This window comes from Cavia porcellus, unplaced genomic scaffold (assembly GCF_034190915.1).
Source record: "Cavia porcellus strain 051 isolate PalLab524CR breed Dunkin Hartley unplaced genomic scaffold, mCavPor4.1 scaffold_14, whole genome shotgun sequence".
Taxonomy (NCBI): Eukaryota; Metazoa; Chordata; class Mammalia; order Rodentia; family Caviidae; genus Cavia; species Cavia porcellus.
The window spans coordinates 39,613,819-39,639,137 of NW_026947497.1; the positions used below are offsets into that span (position 1 = coordinate 39,613,819).

General features: G+C 37.7%; 1 protein-coding gene and 1 long non-coding RNA gene across 7 annotated transcripts in view; one reads left to right on the plus strand and one right to left on the minus strand.

The window, feature by feature from the left end:
• The window catches only part of Inpp4b (inositol polyphosphate-4-phosphatase type II B), a 765,962-nt gene that overhangs the window by 100,249 nt on the left and 640,394 nt on the right, over nt 1–25,319 (plus strand). The gene's annotated exons all lie outside the window — the stretch shown is intronic.
• Nucleotides 413–24,473, minus strand: LOC134478701 (uncharacterized). Of its 2 annotated transcripts, XR_010051484.1 has the most exons (4): nt 23,875–24,473; nt 22,153–22,276; nt 13,931–14,038; nt 413–2,193 (listed from the first exon to the last, which is right to left on the minus strand). It is a non-coding gene; the product is annotated as an uncharacterized LOC134478701 (long non-coding RNA). The 2 variants fall into 2 exon arrangements; XR_010051483.1 differs by lacking the exons at nt 413–2,193; nt 13,931–14,038 and adding an exon at nt 15,386–19,704 and having other exon boundaries at nt 23,875–24,469.

Consider the following 25,319-nt stretch of genomic DNA (forward strand, 5'->3'; position numbering starts at 1 on the left):
CACCAGAAAGAAATGAGATATCAAACTACCAAAAGACATGAATAAATTTAAAAGGCATTTTGCCACATTAATACAGCTAGTCTAAAATAACTATGTATATGGCAATTCCAATTAGGTCATTCCAGAAATGCAAAACTCTAAAGATGGTTAAAAGTATCAGCGGTTCATGAGGAAATAGAGAAGAACTGAACTGGCAAAGCATAGGAGATATTCAGGGTGGTTAAGCACTTTTATATGATACTGTAAGGATGGATATAGACATGATTAAATAGTACACATTGCGTCAAAACCCTTAGAACTTCACAGCATGACCAAATTTCATTAAATTCAAAATTTTAAAAAAAATCATTGTTACATTGGAAAATTTCTATGACAGAAGAAAACATAACAAAATAAAAGGATGTGACTGAATGGAATAAGTGTAAAAGATTTACATAACTTTGAAAATGATTTTACTCCTTTAGAATAAAGTCAAAAGAAATTATGTGTAAGCATTATGCTGTCATTGATAGTTATTTCTCAACTGACTATAGATTTAAAATTCTGATGCTGCTATAAAAGTTACTAGAGTTGAATAGTTGAGTAATGTCTAGCAAATGGTAGGAGCCAGATTTCCCAGAGGAAGGAAGGAAGGGTGGAGGAAAGAAAGGAAGGAGGGAAAGAAGAAAAGAAAGAAAAGAGAGAGAGAAAGAAAGAAGAGAAAGAAAGAAAGACACACATAAAATCCAAATAATATATGCTGACTCTCAAGCATATGGAACATAACTATCCACTCCTTAAATGTGGACTCTGTATAGTGACATATTTTGAGACATTACCTAGTGTATAGTGTATATATATTATTTGCAGTGGAGAATCCTAAGAGACCCTATCTCACCACTTGACTAACAGTAGAGAGTCATTTTTGTAATATGTACTACTGATACAGTGTTAAGATACTGGCACCAAGTCCAATGGGTTTCTCCCCATCAGCAAATAACTCCAGTCTAAGTAGAAATAAATCAAATTCCATGTCTTAGTTACTTTTTACTTGTTGCTGAGACAAAATACCTGAAGCCCAAGTTGGGAAAGGAAAGGTTTATTTCTTACAGTTTTTGGAGGTTTCAGTCCACACTCAGTGGGCTCCAAGGCAGGTGAGCATGGCTGGGCCACAGTTCATGGTGGCTGCAAACAGCAAGCAGGAACCAGGAAAGAGCAAGACACACCTTCTTCCTGCCATTACATCACATCCTGGCTCCAACCCTATGTGGGTGTAGCACTGACATCATCAATCCAAGCACTAGATAATGAACCAATCACAAATGTACAATGCAAACTCATGAGGCCTGGAGGACACAGCCATAAACCATGATATTCCACTTGAAGGACATCCCCCCAAATACATGTATTTCTCAGGGTATCCAAGTCATCAAAAGCAAGGAACTGTCATAACCAAGAGGATCCTAATGCAATTCTAGATGGAATCCTTGATAATAGGTAAAAGCAGAAAGTCTGAACAAAGTACGGGTTTAATCAATAATAATATATCAGTATAGGCTCACTAATTGTAACAAAGGTAACACACTTTTGTTAAGAGAAAGGAAAGCCATGTGCCGGATATATGGGGATCCTGACCTATCTGAAGTTTTTCTGTAAGTCGAAAACAGCTCTAAAATACTTGGTTTTATGTACAGAATACAAAAGCAATGAGTGATTCTGGCAAACAGGTTGCAAATGGGATGTTTGTCTAGCAAAATGAAAGGGATGCCTATGAAGTGCTTATTATATGAAGTAGTCATAATTGAAGTGCTTATAATTTCCATCTCCAAATATTTTAGATGTTAAATGTTAAGAAATCATGCTCAGTGTAGTTTCCAGGGCAGATCAAGAAGAAACTAATAAAAGTTCTACAAAAGGAGATTTCAATACAGATTGAAAAAGAAGTTTATGCTTATTAGAGCCGCCCAAGTGTGACAGATCTGCTCTGGAGAGGGGTGAGGTGCTGTGGAAGCAAAGGCCAAGGGAATGTCATAGTGAAGAACAGAAGGACGAGAAGGAGGCCATGTCCTCTCAGATGCTGTGACCACATGTGTGTTAGCCAGCCCCACTGCAATCTCACTGGTTCAGTGGCCCCAGGCAGGCCCCAGAAACTCGTCATTGTGGTATGACATCCAGATGGCAAGTTTTTCTCTGAACATCTTACAATCACACACTCTGGAAAGAAAGAGAGAAAGAATTTTTGAGCGCAGGGAGGAATGGATTTAAGAGATGCCTCTGAGAATGTATTTATGCACATGCACTCTTCTCTTAAAAAGAGAACTAAGAAAAAGTCAGAGGAAACAAAATCAAGACACCAAGCAAAACCCTACAGAGATTTCAATACTGGATATTATTATCTTGGTTTTAAATACCGTCTGGTATAACGTTCCTTTAGGCCAACTTCAGTGAATAGAAAACTTTTTAAAGAATAGCATTTCTATTGCTGCTATCCACTGGCTTTAACCTCTAGTGTTTCTGATCAGTGTTATTTTCTTCAGGGAAAACGACAGTGGAAATTTTGGTCACTTCCCTTCTTGTCCTACTGACAAAATAGTGTGTTCTTGCTCTTGCATTTCCTCCTTTTTTACATGCCTCCACGTTGTGATTCATACTCAAAACATTGTGGAACTTAAGAAATACAGACAAGAATGCAAATTATGGAATCCTCTATCATTTTAGCTCTGAAACAAATGTATTACATGAAAAGCTGTCTTTTAAAAAAAATTAGCCCTTCTAGTAAAAAAAATAGTCCCACTGGTTCTCCTATCAAGAACTATCCTTGTGTACTTGCTAAAGAACAACGTGTGTGTGCACATTAGCTTGTACACATGTGTGTATCGCTTATATGATTTTTAGTAAGCTGCATATTCAGTTAGTTCTGCACTCAAATATAAATAATAAGTATATGGTAATTAGAAATGTGTGACTTATACATCTGTATTGATGGTTTGCATGCAATAGTAAATATAAATGTGGTTTTTTAGATGTTTTTTAACTTTGGATTTAATATCTTGGTTGTATCCTACTAGATTTCAAATTATTTGGTGATATGATTATGGTCACATTAATTTTATGGAGTATGGGCACCAGGTTTTGTACAGGTGTGTTTTTTATTGGGAATTTACAGGCATAGCATCATTGTCACTGTAGACCAAGAGAAGGCCTTTAATTTTTACTTTCCAGCATTAGTCTCTGAGAGCATCTACTTCTTTAATTCATGCCTTAAAAGCAGTTGTACTGCCAGGTTGTGTCATTAAAGCATCAACTTTTATAATACCAATTTGCTTCCTTATGCCGTGAATACTCTTCTTGGTCCCCTTTGGCCACTTTAATTATCCGTGTACCTATGGGTATCCTCACATAGTCTGCAAGCCCCTTTATTGTTGGCGTCTGTGTTGTATTAATGTGTTCATTCCTTCTTACTCCACGGTGCTGTTTTGCATTCAGTTTTACATTTTCCTTCTATTGCTCACCTGGACCTTCAACCTTTCTACTCTCTACCCGTCTACTGATGCACAGGTTTTATTTAAGGTCATGTGAAGTGTTATAACCTGTGAGAAGCAGGTTGCTCAGTTGGAGTGACTCTTGTCTTCAGCTCCACTTTGCTGTGTTCTCTTTACAGGTCTTATTTCTTTTTGCTCTGCATTTCATTCATCTGCAGCTCATTCCTGCCCCAGAAACATACGTCCCCAAAGTCTTTCATAAGCTCTTTAAGGATAAACATCCTGCTTGTCCCAGCACAGCACTAATATCTATTTGATGAACTACAGATGCCTTCTAAATGTAAGCTGAATCATGCATCTTAGAGCCTTGTTAAGATAGTTTTGAAACCATCTCTTCTCTGGTGACTTGGAAATTTATATCTCTTGCCTGGACCTCTTTTTACTTCTCTTGTATCCATAGATTCAGAAATCTGCAAAACCCAGTTGGGTTTGTAATTAGAATCTGAAACTTAATATGGCTTGAAAAACTCTTGAGATGTTTTCTTTTTTTTTTCAACCAGTAAAAGCACCATTTATAGCACTGCTCAGGCTGATCCTGAGCATAACTGTTCTTTTTTTCCACTCATTTTACAGGCTAAATTCTTAATAATTCTTTCCAGATCATTGCCAAGCTATATCACTAGTCTTATACATTTGTACTAGTTCATGATTGGTAGCCCCAGTCCAACCCAACATCATTCCCAGCTGAATTATTGCTACCGTTTTCTTACCTGAGCTGCAACCAGAGTCTTCCATTGGTTTATCTGCCATCATTATTGTGCCACTAAAACAAATTCTTCTCATGGTGGCTAGAGAAGACTCTGCAGCATTTATTAGAACACAGCTTTCCATAAAGCCCTTCTAACAGCCTCTAATTAAATGTAGATTTCTAACCGCATTAACCAAAGTTCCAAGTTATCTGATCCAAGAGTAACTGCCCAGCTTTTCTGTCTTTTCTACACTCACTATGTGTCCCCATTTCTGTCCCTAAAACATTGCAAGCTAATTTGTGTTCTTGCTGCACTTCGAGCTGGAAGCTGTCACTCTATATTTCAGGACCACCTCCTTCGAGGGCTTTGCTGAGCACTGTGCTGAGGAGCATCCCATGAGCTCATCTCTTTACAGCCCTTCCTGTGTGTGGGTCGCTTCTGTTGACCTCTTCCCATCTAGAGTGAGGGCTCCTGTATCTAAATAGTGCCTGTCTTAATACATGTCTATGGACTGATGGGTGGAGAGAAAGGTGACAGTGTGCCTTGCCTGTGTACCCACTGGTTCTTTCTCCTGTAGTTGGGGTTTTGTTCTGTTTTATGGCTGTCCATGCTTACCACAGCGATTTCCCATGCTGGACTCTGAGCCCACTGGATGCAAACACCACACCCATATCTGCTGCTCAGAGAATTTGACATGGATGGTGCTGTGTAGATAAAAGTATGTGTTTTCCCTTGAATTCTGCAATCACTCTTTCCTCTCTCATTCTTTTTCTAATGGAATTGCTTGTTAGTTATAGGAAATTTAAATTCCTATTAGAGCCCCTTAAATCTGAGATTGGAGAATTGATGAGGCCTGTAATTGGTAAAAGAAACTCTGACCAAAGGTACCTGCCTAATGAAAGAATGTAGCAGGAGGGCAGTGGGAATAATTTCACTTAATAGAAGAGATGAAGATTTGATGCTCAGGATACCAGTTTATTAGGCAGGCAAAACCAGTGCTATTAATTCACTGAAAAAAGCGATCTGCAAGAAGTTTCCTCTTCTCTGCAAGCTAAGGGATCAGCTTCCATCTCCTCATAATTATAGCCCTTTTACTTGTATTAACATTACTAAATCAAAATTTATCTTTTCTGTATAATTTTAGATTGTATAACTTAATATATAAACTGAATATTGATATTGGACCAAGGTTGCTTGCCAAGGGGACATTGCAGGTTACTTGACAAACTCTAGTGACCAAGAGATGACCTGGAATGTAGAAATGTGATTATTAAAGGTTGGGAAGAGAGGAGCTACTATGGAAGAGGGGGGTTAGACTTGATTTTTCCAGTGTATTGAAATGTCACACTGAGACCCATTACTATGAACAATTAATACGTATCAATCAAAAGAAAGTAAAGAATGAAAATCTGTGGTCAGTATTCTGCAAAGATGATTCAGCTTTTTTCAGGGTAGGTTTTTCTTTTCATACCACTTTTCAGACCCGATTTTCTGGGCTGAGTTCAAAGAGCTACAATAATGCATTTGGACTTTAATGATTTCCCATTGGCAGTGACCGTCTCCCCCACACCAGCCCTCTCTCCTTCATAAAGGTCCTGGGCCCACTGATGCCTTCCGATCCCAAACAAAAATTAGTCTCTTCCTATCCTGTCCTCCTCCTCCATACTTCAAATGATCCTACCTCAAAAGTCTCATGCCCCCAGTGCCTTTTTCCCACCTAGATTAAAGAAGGAAAACAGATTTGTCAATGCTAATAACATCTCAGTGTTGGAGCCAATGGTATTTGCACTTTTGAAATGAAAATTCCTGGAGAGAATGATATCTGAAGAATAATAAATCTTCACTGGTAGAATTTCAGACACCACATTAATCTACATCATATTATAAAAAGTTCCCAGTGCCATAGGCCTAATGTCTACTTTAATGATGACATAATAAATTAGTAGAGCTAAAAGGTGATTTCATGTAGCTAATCATTTGCTAAAATAGCACAATGTATTTGTTGAGATTTAGGTCCAGTTTGGGGCCCAGAAGGTACTTCAAAGTACCTTTCAGAATATTCTGGGAGCCTTTTTGTACCCTTCTCACCTTCCCACAGTGCCTTTAGGTGACTTTGCAAAGGAAACAAGCATGGTGGATGTAGGCAGCATATGCTTGGACCCTCAAAACCGCCAGATCCAAATTAAATTTCTTCTTTTCTTCTTTCTTCTATGGGATGTATATTTCTTATTTATTTTTTGTCTTAGTTATAAAGCATTACTAAACCATCAATTATTTAAGCCAGAAATCTGTAAATCGCCTCGGAAATATCCTCCCTCAACTTCTGTGTATCTATCTCCCGGGGCTAAAACCTGTGCATTCTGCCTCTCACGTTCACTGCCACCGGTCTGGATATTGCTACACTTCACATTTACCTTCAGCTGTGGTAACAGCCTCTCATCGGCTTTCTTCCGCGTCCAGTGTGGTTACCCACAAATCCATTCATTACACTTCTAGCAAGTTCCTAAACCACAATTCCTGCAAATTGTTTCCGTTCTCTACAGAATTAATTGTGAACTAGGGCAAACCACTCTTTATCCTTCATGACTGTGGTTTTGACTCTTTATGTTTTTATTTACTTCCAGTTACCTACGGGAATCTGTGTTCCAGTACACTTGATCTTCTTGCTGTTGTCTAAAACTTCATGTTCTTTTTACTCCTTAGACTTGCTTCTGTGTATGTCACTCTCACTTTTGAAATGTTTCCCTTGCCTGAGGCCATTCTGTGTATCTTTCAAGAGTCTGTGCTGTCACCACTTCTTCTGGGAAGCCCTTCGGATTGCTACAATCTCTGAGCAGCATATGTTAAGCTCTATTTATGTTGCAGTTAAACCCAATGAATATTTTCATCATAATCTTTGAAAATTTTGTTGAATGTTTCTTAGCTGCCTCAAGTAGATTGAAGAGATAAAGAGAAGAGCCTGTATTATTACTTATTTATTACTGCATTTATTATTTGGAGATATCACATAGTATTTGATGTCTGGTACACAATAAATATCAAGAAAGCTGATAGCCTTTTTTTCTATGTTCTAGGCTTGTTCTAACTACTTTACACAAATTACTTTATTTGAGCCCTATAGTACTGCTTTGAGGTAGATAATATAGCCAAAGCTTTCCGTGCTCCATGTTGCTGTCCCTTGACATGACTCTGATTTCAGTTATCACTGTGGCAGACAGTTTTGTATGAGCTCAGACTCATGCTGAGTGTCTCACCAGAAGCACACTGTGTGTCAATCTGCTTTCTGTCTCGGCCTCCCTCTAAAGCTGCGGGATGTCACTAATTCTGTTTGTGAGCCCAGCTAAAAGAAAGAGGGATTCTCGGTTCAACCTTCAAGCATGTGTGCATGTGAGCTGGTGGGCAAATTTGCCAGCTTCCTCGCTTTGGATAGATGATTCTAAAAGGCATTCTGCAAACCCTCAGACCTTGGCTGAATCAGACTTTCTTTGCTTGGAGAAGCAACTTTGATAATTTACTCCTGTGCCTCTCTGTCTCACTTTTGCCAATCTGTACCGTATCCAGAGGCATTCTTTTAGTGAACTTGCACACAAGATCTTGTCAGTTCCAATTTTGGGGAAGCCTGAATTAAGACAGACACCACCACCATCTCTACTGTATTAGAAACAAGGGACAGAGAGCCTAAGAACCTTAAGAAAGGGAAGAAGTCTAAGTTTGAACCCAGAGTCTGGCTGCAGAGCCTGTTTATATGACCACCTCCCCACAGTGACCTAAGAAGATGACCACTCCCAATTACATGGTGTGAGCCACCTGTCCTTATTGTGTTTAAAACTTGTCTTGGTTGAAAAATTAAACATTCCAGGTTTAGAAGGAAGGGTATATTGCCTCTTTAGACTTTTTAATCCCCCTCCAAATAAATTCCAGTTTCTAAATTTAAAGATTTTTTTGATTTGTTTTTCCCAGAATAAGAGCAGTTAATAAGAGTAACAGAAGAAAGATTAAAATGTTTTAAGTTCCTTTTCTGGAAGTTTCATGTTTATGATTTCACATTAAAAATATCTAAATAAATGCTGTGTGGCTATTAGAAGAAGCATTTAGATTACATTGTAGGAGGTCAGTGTCACCTGAAACATGAACAGCTACAGTTGCATGATCTTGACTTTATTCCCCCATCTGAATCTTACTTTCCTAGTGCATAGAATAAAGAATTTGAATTAAAGAGGATGTTTTTAGTTTTTCAGCTATTTACAATCTGATGAAATTTCTGTGCATAATGCCTGCTTTTCCTCCTTCCTTCCAAAAGCACACAAGTGCCCACACCATGCCCTGTGTAACTTCAGGGACTTGCATCATATGGAGAGCTGCTGGTCTCACGGTTAAGAGCCCATCGTCAGCAGGCTCCAAGGCAAGAAGGGAATGTTAGAAGTGTCTCCGGAAGTAAATTAGCTCACATCATGTTGTCTTGGTTACTTTTCTCTTGTTCTTGAGACAAAATATCTGATGTCCAAAATTAGGGGAGGGAAGGTTTATTTGTCTTACAGTTTTTTGGAGATTTCAGTCCATAATCAGCTGGCTTGAAAGCAGGGTAGCATGGCACAGGGGCAACACTTCAAGGCAGCATTCAGAGCAAAAAGGAGAGAAACAAGTTTCTTCTCTTCCCTTATATTGCACATACACCACCTCCCTGCCCCAGTGGGGGGCAGGTGTAGCACTCACAAGACCTGAAGACCCTCCTCTTGCACCGGATGAAGATATGTACAAAGTAAGGATCCTGGATCTCTGCTGAAGCTCTTAGTCAAACTTCTAAACTTTTCAGGTTGACATAGTGCATCAACCATACCAATCTACTCCTTGTCAACTTGGCAATCAGACATAGTTCTTTAAACCAGCCTCTAGATACACAGAAATGCTTATTCTTAACCTTTTGCAACTTAAAGGTTATAACACAGTTTAACAATCCTTAAGAACCTGCATTAAGTCTGTCAACAGTATATTACATTAAAAACATAACCTTTTGTCTTTGGACCACTCCGCCCTCCCCCCCCCCACAAAGACTCATGCATATACCTTTAAGCAAAGGGCATTTAGTCAGTGTGCAAGAGTTGCCAAAGTCCTAACAGTTTCAGCATTGCTGAAAAGTTTAAGTCCCAAGTCTCCTCTGAGAGGTAAGGCAAACCTTAGCTGAAAGGCCCTGTACAAATGAAAACAAAGTTAAACACTTCCAATATTCAATGGCACAGGGTAAACATTCCCATTTCAAAATGTACAAACAGGGTGATACAAACAATTGGGACCAAAAAAGTCCAAAATCCAGCAGGGCAAACATTACGTCCTGGAGTTCCATTCTCAGCATCTGAAGCAATCTGGTTGTGAGCTCCAAAAAGCTTGAATGACACTACTCTGTGGCACTTTTGGTGGTTTAAACTCTCAGGGCTTCTCTCCTAGGCCCATTCTGCTCAATCTTTGTAGGTTTCTTTAGAGGATCCACATTCCTGGCTTTTGTAAATTTCTGAGTTCTCCATTGCACCTTTGCCTTCACACCCTGCCTGCTCAGGGGTACACTGCTGGGCTTCCCAGGCCTTCTGAAATTGGGATGGAGGCTGCCTTAACCTCAGAACTCCTGCATTTTCCCTGCATCTAATACCAGCACCACATGGATGCGGCCAAGGTCTGCTGCCAACTAGAGCAGTAGCCAGGCTTTCCTCTCTTGGCTGAAGGGGTTGAGTGCCTGGATCACTAAGCACTCTGAACCTGACTGTGGGGAAAAGATTCTGCATGCTGCCACCATTTTGGAGCCTGGTGCAGCTGCCACCTTTTGGAACTTCCTGTGGTCTCTGTTGTCATTTGGAAACATGGTGCTCTGCAGCTTTCTCCTCCAAGCAAAGTCTTTCACTTTTGCATTTTTGAAGCTGGGAAGGGTGAAGAGATGACCCCAGGCTATCTTTTTTATTCTCCTATTCCTTCTCAGCAATGAAGATCTCAGCTCTGTCTTTATAGTCCACAGCTTTACTAGAACTTCCTTTCTGGCCAAACTCCCAACATTTTGCTCTTGATTCACAACAAAAACCTGCCCAACAATAGCTATGCTAACATCTCAACACTTGACTGCCTTGAAATTTCTTCTGCCAGATTAACTAGTGCACTACCCTTAATTTTAGTCTCAGGCAAAGTCTCTGAACATGAGCAAAATAAAGACAAACTTTCTGCCAAGCCATAACACAAATCATGTGGAGTCCACCAACCAATGCAGTCCTTTCCAGCAGAAACCTCCTGAACCTGGTCTCTACTGGCAGAATTTCTATCAGCCTTCTGGTATTCAGAGCTCTGACCAGAATCTCCCATGCACAACAGCCTAAGGTGTTCCAGCTCTGTACGTTCAGGTGATATCTTCAAACTCTTCCCACAAGCCATTTCAAAAGGCTCTTGAAACACATGGTCAGGAATAATCACAGCAATAGCCCCACTTCTCTGGTGCGAAATTCTGTCTTGGTTTACAAAATGCCTGACATCCAAAATTAGGGAAGGGAAGGTGACAGTTTTTTGGCTTAGCTTATAGTTTTTTTGGAGGTCTCAGTCTGTAATCAGTTAGTTCCACGGCAGAGTGGCATGACACTGGGGCAACACTTCAAGGAAGCCAGAGCAAAAAGGAGAGAAACAAGCCTCTTCTCCTCCCTTATAGTGTACATAGCCCACCCCCTTAACCGCTGGCTGGTGTGGCACTCACAAAATTGCTGTGCCTGCCGTTGCACAGGATGATATGTACAAAGTAAGAATCCTGGATCCCTACTGAGATTGCCAGTTAAATTTCTAAACTTCCAGGTTGATACAGTATATCAACCATAACACATGTTGATCAGGAAACACAGAGAAGGAAGGAACTGGAGACCAAGAGATACCCGTTCAGGTCCTGCCCCTATGACCTTGTCTCTTTTAATTGGGAGTCACTTCATTACATGGGATGATCTATAAGGACCATTTCAACCCCAGACTTCTATGGTATTGGGTAAGGAAGGACTTCATTAATTCATCTTAGGATTTTCCTACGAGAGAAGAGATTGTACCTTTTGCTAACTGCCAGACTCAGGGTAAATGAATTATTTGATAAGCGTGCAGGTGATATTTAAATAGAAATTAGGGGAAACAAATATTTGTATCTTACTTTCATCTTACTCTATCATTATTTTGTGTTTGCATATCTTTTAAACCAGGCAGTAAATGATATCAGTGATTGACTGCTTATGCCAGACGAACAATATTTGTTGTATGATATAAATAAAATGAAAAGTAATAAGAACATGCTGGTTCAAATGGATAGGTGCTCCCATGTATTGCTGTCACTGATTACAGCATCTATAATTAGTATGTTTATGCAAATGTGTAAGTGCTCTAAGCTTTACTGTAAGAGGCCATATTGATTCAATATTTCTATTTGCTTTGGGAAGAAAAACTGTTTTCTTTGGAAAGAAAATTAACTAATGGACTAGAGAAAAATCAACAGACCAGCTACAGATGGACTCATGTTTATTGAATAAAATAGGGCCTCATTAACTGGAAGAGAACAGTAGCTTTGACTTATATTGTACTATATTTTGATAAAACCAGTAGCTTCATAGCTCCCTTTTGCTTTTCTGACCCAGTCTAGTGTTCTTATCTTCATATTCAGGCTATTTCAATTACTTTTTCTTCCATAGAACAGACATCCAACGCTCTTTATTTGAAGGTGGGAACATTATGTTTTCAGTCTGGTCAGCTGGCTCTAAGGCAGGAAGGGAATGACAGAAGGGTTTTGGGGAGGAAAGCAGCTCATGTCATGTTGACAAGGTCACATGGAGCCAGGAAGAATTGGAGAGGGAGAGAGACCGTTTCAGGTCACGTGCCCAGTGACACCTGTCTTCTGAACAGGATGCACCTCCTCACAGCACATTCAACACTGCCTCTACGGGCAAGAAAGCTTGGCAGTCCTTCTTGGTCTAAACCATAACACAAGCCATGCTCTAGTCCCAACCTCTGTGCTCTAACATGGGTTTCTGTAGGTCTCTGGTTTCATAAGTTCCTTGAAGTGTCTGTTATTCTTGGGGTATATTCTGGTCATTAGAGGGTCAGGGATGGGACAGTGGAGCAGAGGATGAGAGTTTCATAACAAAGACCCTGGGCCATGCAGACACTGCCATCTGTCAGGAGCGTTTCTTGAAGAATATTGGCTATTTCCAATTCCAGTTCACTCCTGTGACAGCAGGTTTCCCTTTACTTTTGTTAGAATAAGATGGTTAGATTCACAGGGTAAGATCTGAGTATCATCAGAGCCCTAAACTAAGTTATTGTTTCTGTTTTTTGGTCTGAAAGTAACTCTAACATCAACATGTTCTTTGATGTCAGCCCAGCATGGTACTGGGCCAGCTATTTTCTGAAGTTGCCTTCAATTTTTTATTACTGTATACAGCTAAAAATGGCCTTCATGAGTTTTGGTATCTGTTTGATGTATGTGTTCATTCATATACTTTTTCAACAACCATATTTTAGAGGGTCAAAAAATGAATCCACTGCTTTTCGTGAAAGGAAAGAAACAGTATTTGTAATTTCTTTTTGGTTTGTGGGATTTTGATTACCTAACACTGATTACATGCAATTTGTGTTTTAGTTGTAAATTACATATTTTATGGTTTGCATATATGTAATTTTTTGACATTAAAAATGGAGATGGAAAATATCTTGAGAATGTTAGGACATTTTTTTAAAAAAGAAAAATTTATTCTTTTATAAGCTAAATAATAACATTAGCATTTTGACATAAAATTTTCAACTTGAAATAAAGCATCTTAAACATGAATAAGCTGAAAGAGTCTTAAGCAGCAGATAGAGCTTTTAGAAAGCTGTCCATGCATATATTTAATCACAATTTACACAGAAATTTCTTTGTGTTTCCTAAATGTAAGACCTTAAATAATTTCATCTATTCTGACTATTTACAATTGCTTCTTTGCTGGGATTTTTTCAATTTAAAACTTTTTACTAAATCAAAATTTGTGCACTTGTCTTTGGAAAATTTTCTAGCTGCACAGCAGAATAAACATAACAATTGATCCTTAGTTACAATTGATTCCACCATCAATTTTACTTTCCTGGTACAGCAGGCACATTGATTTGTGGCTACCAGTTTGCTACTTCCTGATGACATTCTTTATTCTTCTTTTGGAAGAAGAATAAAGTAACAAGACCAAGTTGAAAAATATATGTACTAAATAAGTATGTACAAATATATGGCTTCTAACTTCTTCCTTATGACACCATACCATAATTCTCAAACTCTGTTTCCCTTCTTAATCAATTCACTTCCATTTTGTGTTTACCAGAGCAGTATCTTTCTGCCTTTTGTCTGTGTTTCTTGGTATTGCATATTTTCATTCAAAAGAGTACTTCTCTTAATTTTATTTCATAAGTAAAATGTGTTAATGAATTTTATAAAATTAGGAAATTCTTCTCTTAGTGCTGAGAAGTTAATGTAGTAGGGAAGAGATTTAGAATATACTTTTAGTTATTAACTTTAGAACAATTTTCATGATATTATTTAAGGTTCAAGTAAGATAAAGTAGTTGTAAGCAGGCAGAAATTAATACTGAAGGAATCGAAATTGTTCTCCAAGATGACTGTTTGAGTCTGATCCTACTACTCTAATGGAATTCCTTAGACTGGGTAATTAGCAAAGAGCAGAAGCTTATTACTTACAGTTAGGGTCACCAGGATGCTCAGGGTCAAGGCATCAGAAGATTCACTACCTTGCAAGGATCACTTTTTGCATCCAAGGTTACCCCTTGTTGCTGGGTCCTCATATACCTGAAGATGGAAGACAAAAAGGACAAGCTGCTCTCATACATCTCTTGTATTTCCCATTCACTAAGGCTCTGCCCTAATTACCCCATAAGGCTGTACCTCTAAATCTTACCACACTGATGATTGAACTTTAGTGTCTGAATTTTGGTGCAACATAGGCAGACCATAGCTGTGGCATGGAACTCATAGGAGTCTGAAATTTTAATTATACTACCGAGGCAATATCCTTTAACAAGAATTTATTTTCTGAACTTACACTCTGTGTGTGTGTGTGTGTGTGTGTGTGTGTGTGTGTGTGTGTGTGACAATATGGATACAGTTGCAGAAGTGAGGTGAACGTGGTTTTGAGTTTCGGTTTTTGCACTCTATTTTCAAACTGAGTCCCTGGTCCAGAGGATCTAAAATACTTCTACAATGCCAGTGGATACAGATGTGAGGCAGGGGGCATAGAAGCAGACATGAAAGGTACATTCAAATGAACAAATAAGCAGATGGGTTTGTGTGTGGCGGGGGTGGATGCTGAGTGTGCTGGGACTTATAGATAATCAAGGATCACTGTCTGTCTGAGAATATCTAGGGTAGTCAAGCCCTAAGCCATAGGTGGAAGTTATATTACACACTTTTTAAAATTTATATGTTTTTGGATTTATATTCAGACTGGGTCTAGAAGATCAGAAATCATTTTTGACTAACAGTCAAATTCAGGCTATATATATATTTGGTGTGGGCATGTTTTGAGAGGTTTTGAAATGCTCCATTTTACACCCTTGGCTAAGGGTGTGTTGTGTTATCTCAACAGTCTCAGAGTGTGATCGATTCATATTTGAATGGAAAAATTGTCTGACTACTCCAGCTTTGCCTTTGAACTTTCAAATGCAGTGTATTTCATGTCAAGTCTGATAGAAAGGCTGGTGTTATCTTCCTACTTCTGTCAATGTATAAAAAATAGAATCAATCAAATACCAAACATAACTTTCAAGTAAATTTTCTTAACATGAAATAGGCTTTAAAAATTCTTCACAACAAAGACTACAATGATATCCAGTGTGAACTTTGTTTTTCTTGGAATATAAAATTCAGAGAAAAATAGAACTCAGTTATCTGACAAGTGTTGGTATGAATACTAAAATGGTCACATTTTCAACCTTGACCTTGTGACATGATAGATTTTTGTATGGAAAGATTTCCATGGTGATGATTTAAAATAAATTATATAATATACATTTTATTTGTTCTTAAAGTAGGAACTCAATACATAAAAGGGTCAAATGGGAGCCAGGCACAAACCTTCACCAGTTTTCCAACTTACATCATGAGAAGTGACTAAAAACCACGTTCCTGAGTGTGGTAACAGCAGTGCAGGGTCACTGGCAAACGGTCACACATTTTACTGAAGGGACACTTTCTTTTATAAAAAGTCTGGTTTTCAATGCTTTTATATGAAATTTATCACAAGCACAGTTGGAATCATTAAAATGATCAGACCCAATTTTATCTTTTTGCAATTCGCTGTCCTTACGTATTGGGCTTCTTTATAACATGACTACCCAACCCATTTTTACAAGTCAATCATTGAAAGTATTTTATACATAATTTATTATTCCTTAAGAGTATCTCAGCTTTACAGCATGATTGATTTCCTCACTGGAACAGATTGTGAAGGCTTTTCTAATGTTGACGTTAACTTCAAGTATATTGCTGGTCATTCATATAAATTGCCACTTTGGGTAAAACAGTAACCTATAAAACAAAAATCTGTGTATTTTTACAGTTTGTCTACCAGCTTCTCTGATTCCACACTCTTCTTCTCATGTCTCTTTTTCTATTTTGGTTAAAGAGGTTCCCTTTGTTATTTTCCATGTGTGACATGAAAGAGAAGCTGTTAAAATGATTCATTGCTGTATTTTAATATGACGGCGTGCAAACAGCATTTTCCAGATTGATTTGTTCAGGAAATGTGTTCTCAACTCCATAATATGATCTGCTTAATTGGAAATGGAGGTTTCTAAAAAAAAAGAAAAGAAATGGAGGTTTCTGTGTATTTGTGAACTTTGACAGCCGTATATTTGTAACTACAGTGATAGGCTTTGGTTTGCAGTACTTGAGTTTGACTTTAATTATCTGAGGCAACACATTGTTCCAAAATAACAGCAGGCTTTGAGTTTAATAAACATTTTAGACTCCTCCCAGCTTTCTTCCTGCCCTTTGGAGACTTAACCTAAGAGTCCACATGTTCTTCTACGGTTGGTTCCTTGTTATCCAAGTGCATCCAAAATGCTTCTTGATATAACTTAAAACATATAACATGAAAAGCTCTATAAAATATTTGAGGCAAATTCTGGCTAAAACATAAATTACCTTTATGATCCTAGATAAATCATGTAACTTCTTTGTGGCTCAAATCTGCCACCATTCCTGGACTCAGTTAATCAAACTCATTGGCTATTTCCTGTGATATGCTACTATTTTCAATTTTGGTGGAAACTTGAAGGAATAAAATTAGAATTTGATAGGAGATATGAGGCACAAGAATTCTTATTAGGCAAAGAACACACATACATGTATAAAGCAAAGCAGAAAATATTAAGTACTAAGACATCATACCACATTGATAAATGTAACCCATGTTTACAGAAGGATCTTGAAAGTGCCTTCCTTAATACATACCCATATTAAACAAATGGATAAAGCAAATGATATAAATTAATGGAGTGTTATTTTGCCATGAATAGGAATACATTATTTGCAGTAAAGTGGATGAATCTTGATATTATAATTTTTTGATATTATCATTTCAAGTGAAATAGACACACAAGCTTAAATATTATATAACTTCTCTTATATGAGAAACCTGAAATATAAATGATTTGAAAAAACAAAAGGAAAGACAATAGGAAACAGGTAGAGAACCTTTTGAAAACAGGAAATAGATCTAGGGATGGAGAACCAAGGGAGGGAGGGGAAGAGAATAAAAACAATTAAAATATGTTAGATCCATGTGCCTACTCCCCTAAGATGAATGAAGGTATCATGTACTGCAAACATGTACTAGCATAGTAAAAAATAAGAAAATATTAAGTACAAGACAGCAGCCAGTGTAAAATGCAGTGAGACTTCTGAGGATGGAGAATTTATCTGACTTGAGGTGTTTAAGAAAAATTTGGAATGGTCGTGGAATAGAGTTTGTGTTTAGGAAGATGTGAAGAAAAGAAAAACTGGAGTTAGATAAAAAAGAACAGCTTTAATGTAAGGCTTGTTGCCAGGATTCTTTGGGCTTAGAAGGAAACAAGTAGTTCAGTATTAGTGAATTCTGAAGTGAATTGGGGGTAATCATGGAAACAACATTTGAAATTTAGACTGGAGACAGAGTTTAGTGTTTATTTTGGAGATGTTCTTGGAGAAGTCACTATGGGTTTGGATTTGATGAGACATAGGTTTTAAGTGCTGATTTTCTGGGATTTTTTTTTGTTTGTTTGTTACTATAAAGGTTAGGGACAATATTCCTGAAGGGTTTTGTCCTTTCACTTATAGATAAAATGTCCTCATTTTTCACCTCATCCTGTGACTTGATTGCAAGATACCACAGCTTCCTGTTTGGCTTCCCTAGATTGCAATTCAACATTTAAATGCCTTTTTGAAACCACAGTTCTCAGGATTAATTGATATCCTGCCTAAAAGATCTACTCAGAGTTAACCTCAGCAGTTCTTGCTTGATTGAGAGTCTAGACCAGCATCACTGGCTGTTGTCTGAGGAATTTTATAAAATGTGCAAAGCCAGGTTCATTCTCAGGATATTCTGATTTACTAGGGCTGGATTTGGGTCTAGATGGTGATGTTTTTAAAAAGCTGCACAGAAACACAAGATAATTCTATGCATTGCTGGTAAGACTATAAATCAGTATATTTGCTTTGAAAGACTTAAAAAACTAAACATACTCTTACCATAGGATCTTATAATCATGTACCTTTTGTATTTGCCGAAATGAACTCAGAATTAATGTTCACCCAAAAACTTGCACACGTGTTTTTGAAGCAGTTTAATTCATCATCACCTAAACTTGGAAGCTAAGATATCCTTTAATAGGTATGAATTAGAAAATCTCGATAATGGACAATTATTCAGTATTAAAAAGAAATGATCTATAACGGTAGGAAGAGCTGTGGAGAAATCTAAAAGTACATATTAGTAAAAACCAATCTGAAAAGTCTGCATACTGTATGGGTCAAACCAGTAGGCATTCTGAAAAAGGAAAAGTTATGGAAAGAGTAAGAAGATTAGTGATTGTCAGGGATTATGGAGGAGAGAGGAATGAGTGGGCAGAGCACAGGATTTTAGGACACTGGAACTGCTCTGTACAGTATTGCAATGTAGGTACATGTCACAATACATCTGTCAAAACTCATAGAACGCACAACACCAGAAATGAATCCTAATGTAATCCACGGGCATTGGGGGAGGGTGACCTGTCAGTGTAAACATTCAGTAGTTGTGACGTAGGCCTGATAGTGTGGGTGGTTAGACTGTTGATAATGGGCAGATTGAGAGTGTGTTCGGAGAGACTAGGCAGCGTTTATGAGAACTCCTAACATCTTTACTCAATTTGCTGTGAACCTAAAAGTACTTTAAAAATGAATTTTGTTAATTAGTTTCTAAAATGTTCTCATATAATTTTAATATCTAGTTGGACCTAGAACTTTGTGCTCAGTTAATGAAGGTGAGATAGCACGTATTTATGACAGCCATATAATACCAAATTGGAGAGCAGTTAAAACCAGTTAGGGCTCCTTGTTAGATCTTTTCTAAATTTGTGCACTGCATTTTCTAGGATGTAAATCTGTGACTTTCATTTGCTTTTGTTATATTTCATCTTGGCCATTTCTGGCAGCCATTCTTACTGCCTACATTTTCACTCTTACATGCTTCATTTGGATAACCTTAAGGATTCATTAATTCTAGATAGGCATTCCAGAATGATAAATTTAACAAATGCTGTATATTCAAGCCTGCCCTTTTGGTCTATTCTTCGCTAGTGAATGCTATTAATTGCTTGAACTCTTTCATATTTGATACACCTGTTAGTTTGCCTAATGCTTGGAATAGGCTTCCTTTCTCAGTGATGGTAGCACATCCTATAGAGCTGCAGGCTAGCAGGGAAAAGGTCTTGGAATGGAAACTAAGGGAAGAGGCCTCCCTTCCTAGTTATAAATAAAGGATCTTCTAGCTCTTGATAAAAATATTGTAAAATGATATTGTTGAAGCTTAACTTGATTCTGGGTGCCAGTGAGAAAAACCCTAATTTGTATATTTTAAGTAATGAAATTTGAAAGTACTTAATTTAGTTTTTTAATGTCATCAGTGTCATCCTAGTGAGTTCAAGAACAGCTACAAAGAGAGTTTAAGACCAGCTTGAACTGCATAGGGAGATCCTGCCCACCCCCTCAAAAAAGATCCTGCCTTCCTATTTTCTCATGTTCCCACTCTGCCATCTTGAGCATTTCCTCTCAGGCATGACCTTCCTTCATAGTCCCAAAATGGCGGCTGCAGTTGCAGAGGAACAGGAAGGCATCTTGGAGCAGAACAGCAGGGCTTTTGTCATCTCTTCAGAATCCTATGATTGGATTTCTTCTGTCTTACTCTCCTGAATTATATCCAGCCTTTAAAGCAATCACTGGCAAGTAAAGGAGAAATGGGAATTAACCTTCAGGGCTTAAAATATATATTCAGGATATGAAGACCAGCCACTTAACCTGAGGGAATGACTGATGGAGCTGATAAAATTTGGAGATTAGGAAGCAAAATATGAAGAAATTAGAGATTCTGTAAACAGTGAGGAAGGTGATTATGAGAAATAATTTGTACAAACTACCAAGTTTCATTATTTTCCTAAACCTCAGAAACATTTTCCTTCTTCAGAATACACATCATTATACTGTTGCAAACGATTTCAAAATAGTTCAAATGCTTTAAGTACAGGCTTGCTGCTGAAGATCAAGTGAGCATATTTATATTTTATTTGTGTCTTAAAGAGTTAATTGAAGCAATTAGCAGTTAAGGTCTCACAGAATCTCTTGAGAGTCTGTGTTGAAAGGCTTAAGAGTCTGCATTGGAAGCTGAGGACGAGCATCTAAGGCAATGGTGAAGGCTGGAGCTCTTCCAAAGGAGCATAAAGAGACTCCCTTCGTGGTTTCCTTTTTATTCCCCTCAAACTGCAAGCCTCAGGCCACCCACATCCAAGATCAGTCTTCTTGTTTCAGTTTCTGGCCTGTCTTACAATTATCCAGAGACGGACACCCAGAGCTTTAAGGATCTGCTTGGTGGTTTTTACTCAAGTCCAGCTGACATACTACAGTCAATAATCACAAAAGCATACTCTAAAATATAATTTATTTATGGTTTAAGGTTAATCCTGTAATATTTGGTCCTTCACAGGAATACTGCATCTTCACACAGACCTTTACCTCTCAAAAGCGACAACACTGGTTTTTTTCGGTCAGTTTCCCAAAAACTCTTTAAAAGGAGTTAAAATTAAAGCTTTGCAAGTGAAATTGATGGAAGACCGGTACTGCTGCAAATGGGAAGGCGGCCAAACATGAAAAGAGGGAGGAGAGGAGGAGAAGGGGACATTCAAAGAATGAAAATGTGCTGTGTGCTCACGCCAACCCCCAAGATGCACATACCAGCAAATATTTTTTAAAAATATAGGACTAGTGGAGATCAGTGACAGGAGAAAATATCTGGGAGATGGTACAGTTTTTAATGGACTAGATAAGCAAAAGTTAAATATTTTTTGTAAAGCTCATACAAAGTCAATGTATTACTGTTTCTAATCCAACTTAATGAAATAAAGAACCACAAAACTGAGAGAAGTTCAGGTAATGTGAATGGTTCAATAACCTCAGGAAAGAAAAGCTGAGATGAGTGAAAGTTGGTAGCCACTAATTTTAATGCTAATGTGCAGAAAAATCTAACATATAGGAAGATAGATCAAATAGACATATGCATCACTAACAGAAGACAATGGAATTAGTAATCCAAACAAGAGCTCCAATTTACTGTGACATAAGTTTAACATAAGTTTGTATGGAGAACTTACTTGCATTGTTTCATTTAATTCTTGCAATCCTTTGAGGCAGGTGCAACAGAAAACAGGTATAATCATGAATTATGTAATAATAATTGTAATGTGTCATATTAATAATGCAAGATATTGTGGTTCAAATTTTTCTGCATACATGTCAGCATATTGCTTAGTAGACTGGTTGTCTTTAATTCTAAGGTGATTGTACAAAGGCCCATACATCAGAGTTTACTTGTTTGAGGATTCTTATGGCTTTTGTCTAGATGTCACTCCAAAGCATGCAGCAGTCATAGTAGCTGGGGCTTTTTCAGAGATGGCTGAATCTGGAGTGTGTGATTGATTCATGAGGCAACACAGGGATTTTGGGTGTTAGGATTAAGGGTGAGTGATATATATATATATATATATATATATATATATATATATATATATATCTTACTAAATCAACTCACTGGTTTAGTGCTAGCCTGAATACAATATAAGAGACTTGCTTGTTTTACTTCCTTCTGGCTGCCATGAACTATTTCTCTTCTGTAATGTCCGTCTGCCATGCCAACTTGCCTTGGAGCCAGCTGATTATGGACTGAAATTTCAACAAACTGAGCTAAATAAAGCTTTCCCTCCTTTAACTTTGAATGTCAGGTCTTTTATCTGAGGAACAAGAAAAGTAACTCACACAAGGATCACTAAGTAATTTCATCTGATACCTAGTCTCAGAACCTCAAAAATTTACCAAAGTAAAAAAAAAAAAAAATACAAAATGAAATTCATAAGGCCAAATCTTTCCTTTATGAATATGTGTGTGTGTATGTGTGTGTTTTATTAAAGAGTCTGAGACTCTGTTCTCTACTCTGATGCATAGCTCTGACATTTAAAATATTTTGGGTTTTAGAAAAGGATACATTTCGTTCAGTAACATAAACCTGCATTTCAAATGCTACTCTAAAATCTGGCATAACTATGACAACATACAGCAAGTGATGGCAGATACTGGTGTGGGCAGGGAGAAGAAGGAAGGGAAGAGAAGCAGCTACTCACCACCAAATGTCGTTGGCTGTTTCTCATCAGACACATTGGTTTTAAGCAGTTATTTTTGTTGCTTGACACATTCAGGGTCGCCACTGCTTCAGCCCAAATAAAGCAGCTCATTAGGAAAAGCTGTCTTAGAGAACAGAGTGACTCATTTACTTGAGAAATTGAATGCAAAAGAGCCCCATAGCTAATATTTTGGAGTTGTTTTTTATTAAGGAAGAGATGCAGGGGAATTATTAAAGGCATAAAGGGAAATTTTGAATGGAACATTTGCACTCCTCTTCGTTCTAGACGTGCTGGTCTGCTGGTTTGGAAACCAGCAGCTATCACATATGCCATGAAATAGAACCTTACTTGGAATTGTAGCATCGTTACTATCCTGGTTTTTCAGTTGCTAAAGTGGAAATCAGTCTCCAAGATAATTTCCTTCTAGGGTTTTCTTAGGAATCAATAAAACCTGGCTTTAATGGTTGTGAAAAGGAAAGAAAATGAAAGAAAGTAGGTAGATATTGGTACTTAGAATGTCAGGAATGTGGTAGCAAGTTATTGTCAGAGTTTTTCAATAAAATTACACATAATAAGCATCCTAGCTTTTTTGTAGTCATTTGCACAAACCAAAAATGATGATTGTATATTTCTTAAGTATTTTCATTGTCATAAACATGTTGAGATGAGTTCACCTGTTTTTTTATCCAAAGGGAGTGATTTATTTTAAAATGTTTTATTTCCCTTTTGAGAAACACATTCTTCCAGCATAAGGTTTGAATAGTCAAAATTCAACCTTAAAACACATTTTTAAGAAATTAGAGTTTTTTAAAAATGATATCTCTGAAAGATGTAGTCCCCGAGTATGTGTAACTCATCAAAAGCACATTGGAGAGACAAGAGAATCAATACGCAAATTTGTTTTGAGAAATTCTCCAGGCTGACCTGATCTTCGCCATAAAGCAGGACTGCCAATGACAAGATGATAATTAGCATGTTGACGACAAATCAATTTTTGCTTGATTGTGAACTTTGTGCTAGAGCATCTGTTATAGAGTGATCTTAAGCTGTCTTTATGTGCTTAATATTTTATGATAATGAGAATAACAAAAAAATGGTTACTTGGTTACTATCCCACTCATGTACACTTAGGAATTTAACCTTGGTAAAAGAATTCGAAATAAAATTTATTAAAGCAAAATATAACTTATCAGTGTAAGGATAAATATGATTATGTTAAATGTGTTCTATGACACTGTTGCCTCAACTATTTTTTAAACATTACATCTCAGTGAAGTGTTTATTCTGACTAAAAGTCCTGGTCCTGAGTTAGGCATTTCTGAATATGCCAAGATAAAGGTTTTATTGCATGTCCAGAAGCTTAAAATTATCTTTTGCGGAAAGTTACTTTCACCTAAACAGAGTGTGCCAGAAACTATTTACAAATTTTGAATGGGATCTCTAGATACCAGCTCAGTGTCTGGATGAGATGAGATACCGGGAAGACCTTCCAGGGCCTCTAAATTCTAGTAATTCTCTGTTAATGTGTGCTGTTCTTTCCCTTGTTCTTACAAGGGAAAAAAAAGGAAATTTTGCTTTTCTTGAAAGTTCTGTAAGAATGTGTGTAGAAAATGTAGCTGATTAAGGAGAAACATCTGACCCCATTTTGTTCGAGAAATTACGAAAGGTGGTGTTCTAGCTGTCAGGCTGTCGTTAATTGGTAAATATAAAATAGGACGTTACCTGACGATTCCAGAGTATCTGTAAGACTTCTACACCATTCTTCCTGACAGCTGCATCCTGTGACTCTTCCAAGGACAAGAGAAGGGCTCATTAACTTCTGAATTTCCCCAGCTAGTTGCTTAAAATCAAATGGTAAAGCTGAGAAAGGATGAAACCTCCTTCTCTGTGGTAACCAGCAGGTGTTCGCTTCCAATGCATGAAAGGCAGGTAGTTCCAAGGCTTATGAGTTGAGGCCTTATGGGTCTGGGCTGCTGTTCAGGCTGTTATTCTTGAGTCTTCAAAAGTTGTAGCTGAACAAAGGAAGTCGTTGGCAGGTGGATCGTGAGATTTAACACAGAACTTTAGGAACAGGTCTCTAGGACTGAATGCCTCCCGCTGGGATGGGATACCTATAATTTCCCAGGCCTGCATTCCTCTTTCTGGGAGGTAGCCTTGGCCTCCTGAATCTCTGTTCTCTGCACACAATGACTATTTCTTTTTTAGTTGATTATGATGTGATTCACTGGTCTTTAACTCCCATGAATGGCTTTCATTCTAGAGCACTTGAAAATTTCTATTTCCTCAAGCAGGACTTACAGGAAACATTAATTTAGATGATTCTAGGCTTGTGGTGTTTGTGTGTTGGACTTGCAAATATGCAAGGCACACCCTCTGAGAGGATTAAAATAGAATTCCACATCCTGAAAATGTAAAGTTGTTGAAAATTGAAGTTACTGGGGGAGTAAATTAAATGCAGAGGATAAGACATGCTTTGGGGAAACTAAGATACATAACTTCCAAAACTTATGGGAAAGTGCTAAGGTGGACATGTGGGGAACAGAAAGTATGCAGAGTAAATTAGCAGCTGGACCAGAAACAAGATAATGTAAATTGGTTTCTTTAGGACTTTATACCTACTCCTCCAGGTTCCAGGAAGAGTTTTATAGAAGCTTATTTCTTCTTTATATCTGAGTGATATTATTGAGTGCTGTTTAAAAATCTCACCCCATTGCATATAGAGTAGGTGATGATACCATATGCCTATCGAACCAGTGGTTAGTCAGCTCCAATGACTTTGAGGGAAGTCCCTTTCCCCTTAGCATCATCTCCTCCAGGCAGGACCCTTGGGTTTCACAGAGAATCTTACTGAATAGCACAGGACATGGGGTTAGAAGTATATTAAGGTCTTTAAGGAAATAAACTTATGAAGTATTTTAGTGCTGCTTCTTCTTAAAGATTTTCAGGGATGCATATTACTTGAATTTTATTATGAAAATCAGAAGAGAGAGAGACAGGCAGAGGCAGGCAGACAGACAGAAGGTGTGTGCAAAGATGATGTGTTACTCTCAGAAACTGTAACTTGTTTGCTGTATAAGACGGTTTTTGTGTTGCACAGTTCTCCACAGATTTATTGCAGAAACCAAGTAAAAGGCACTAATGTCTTCTCACTAATGCCCTCTCTCTGT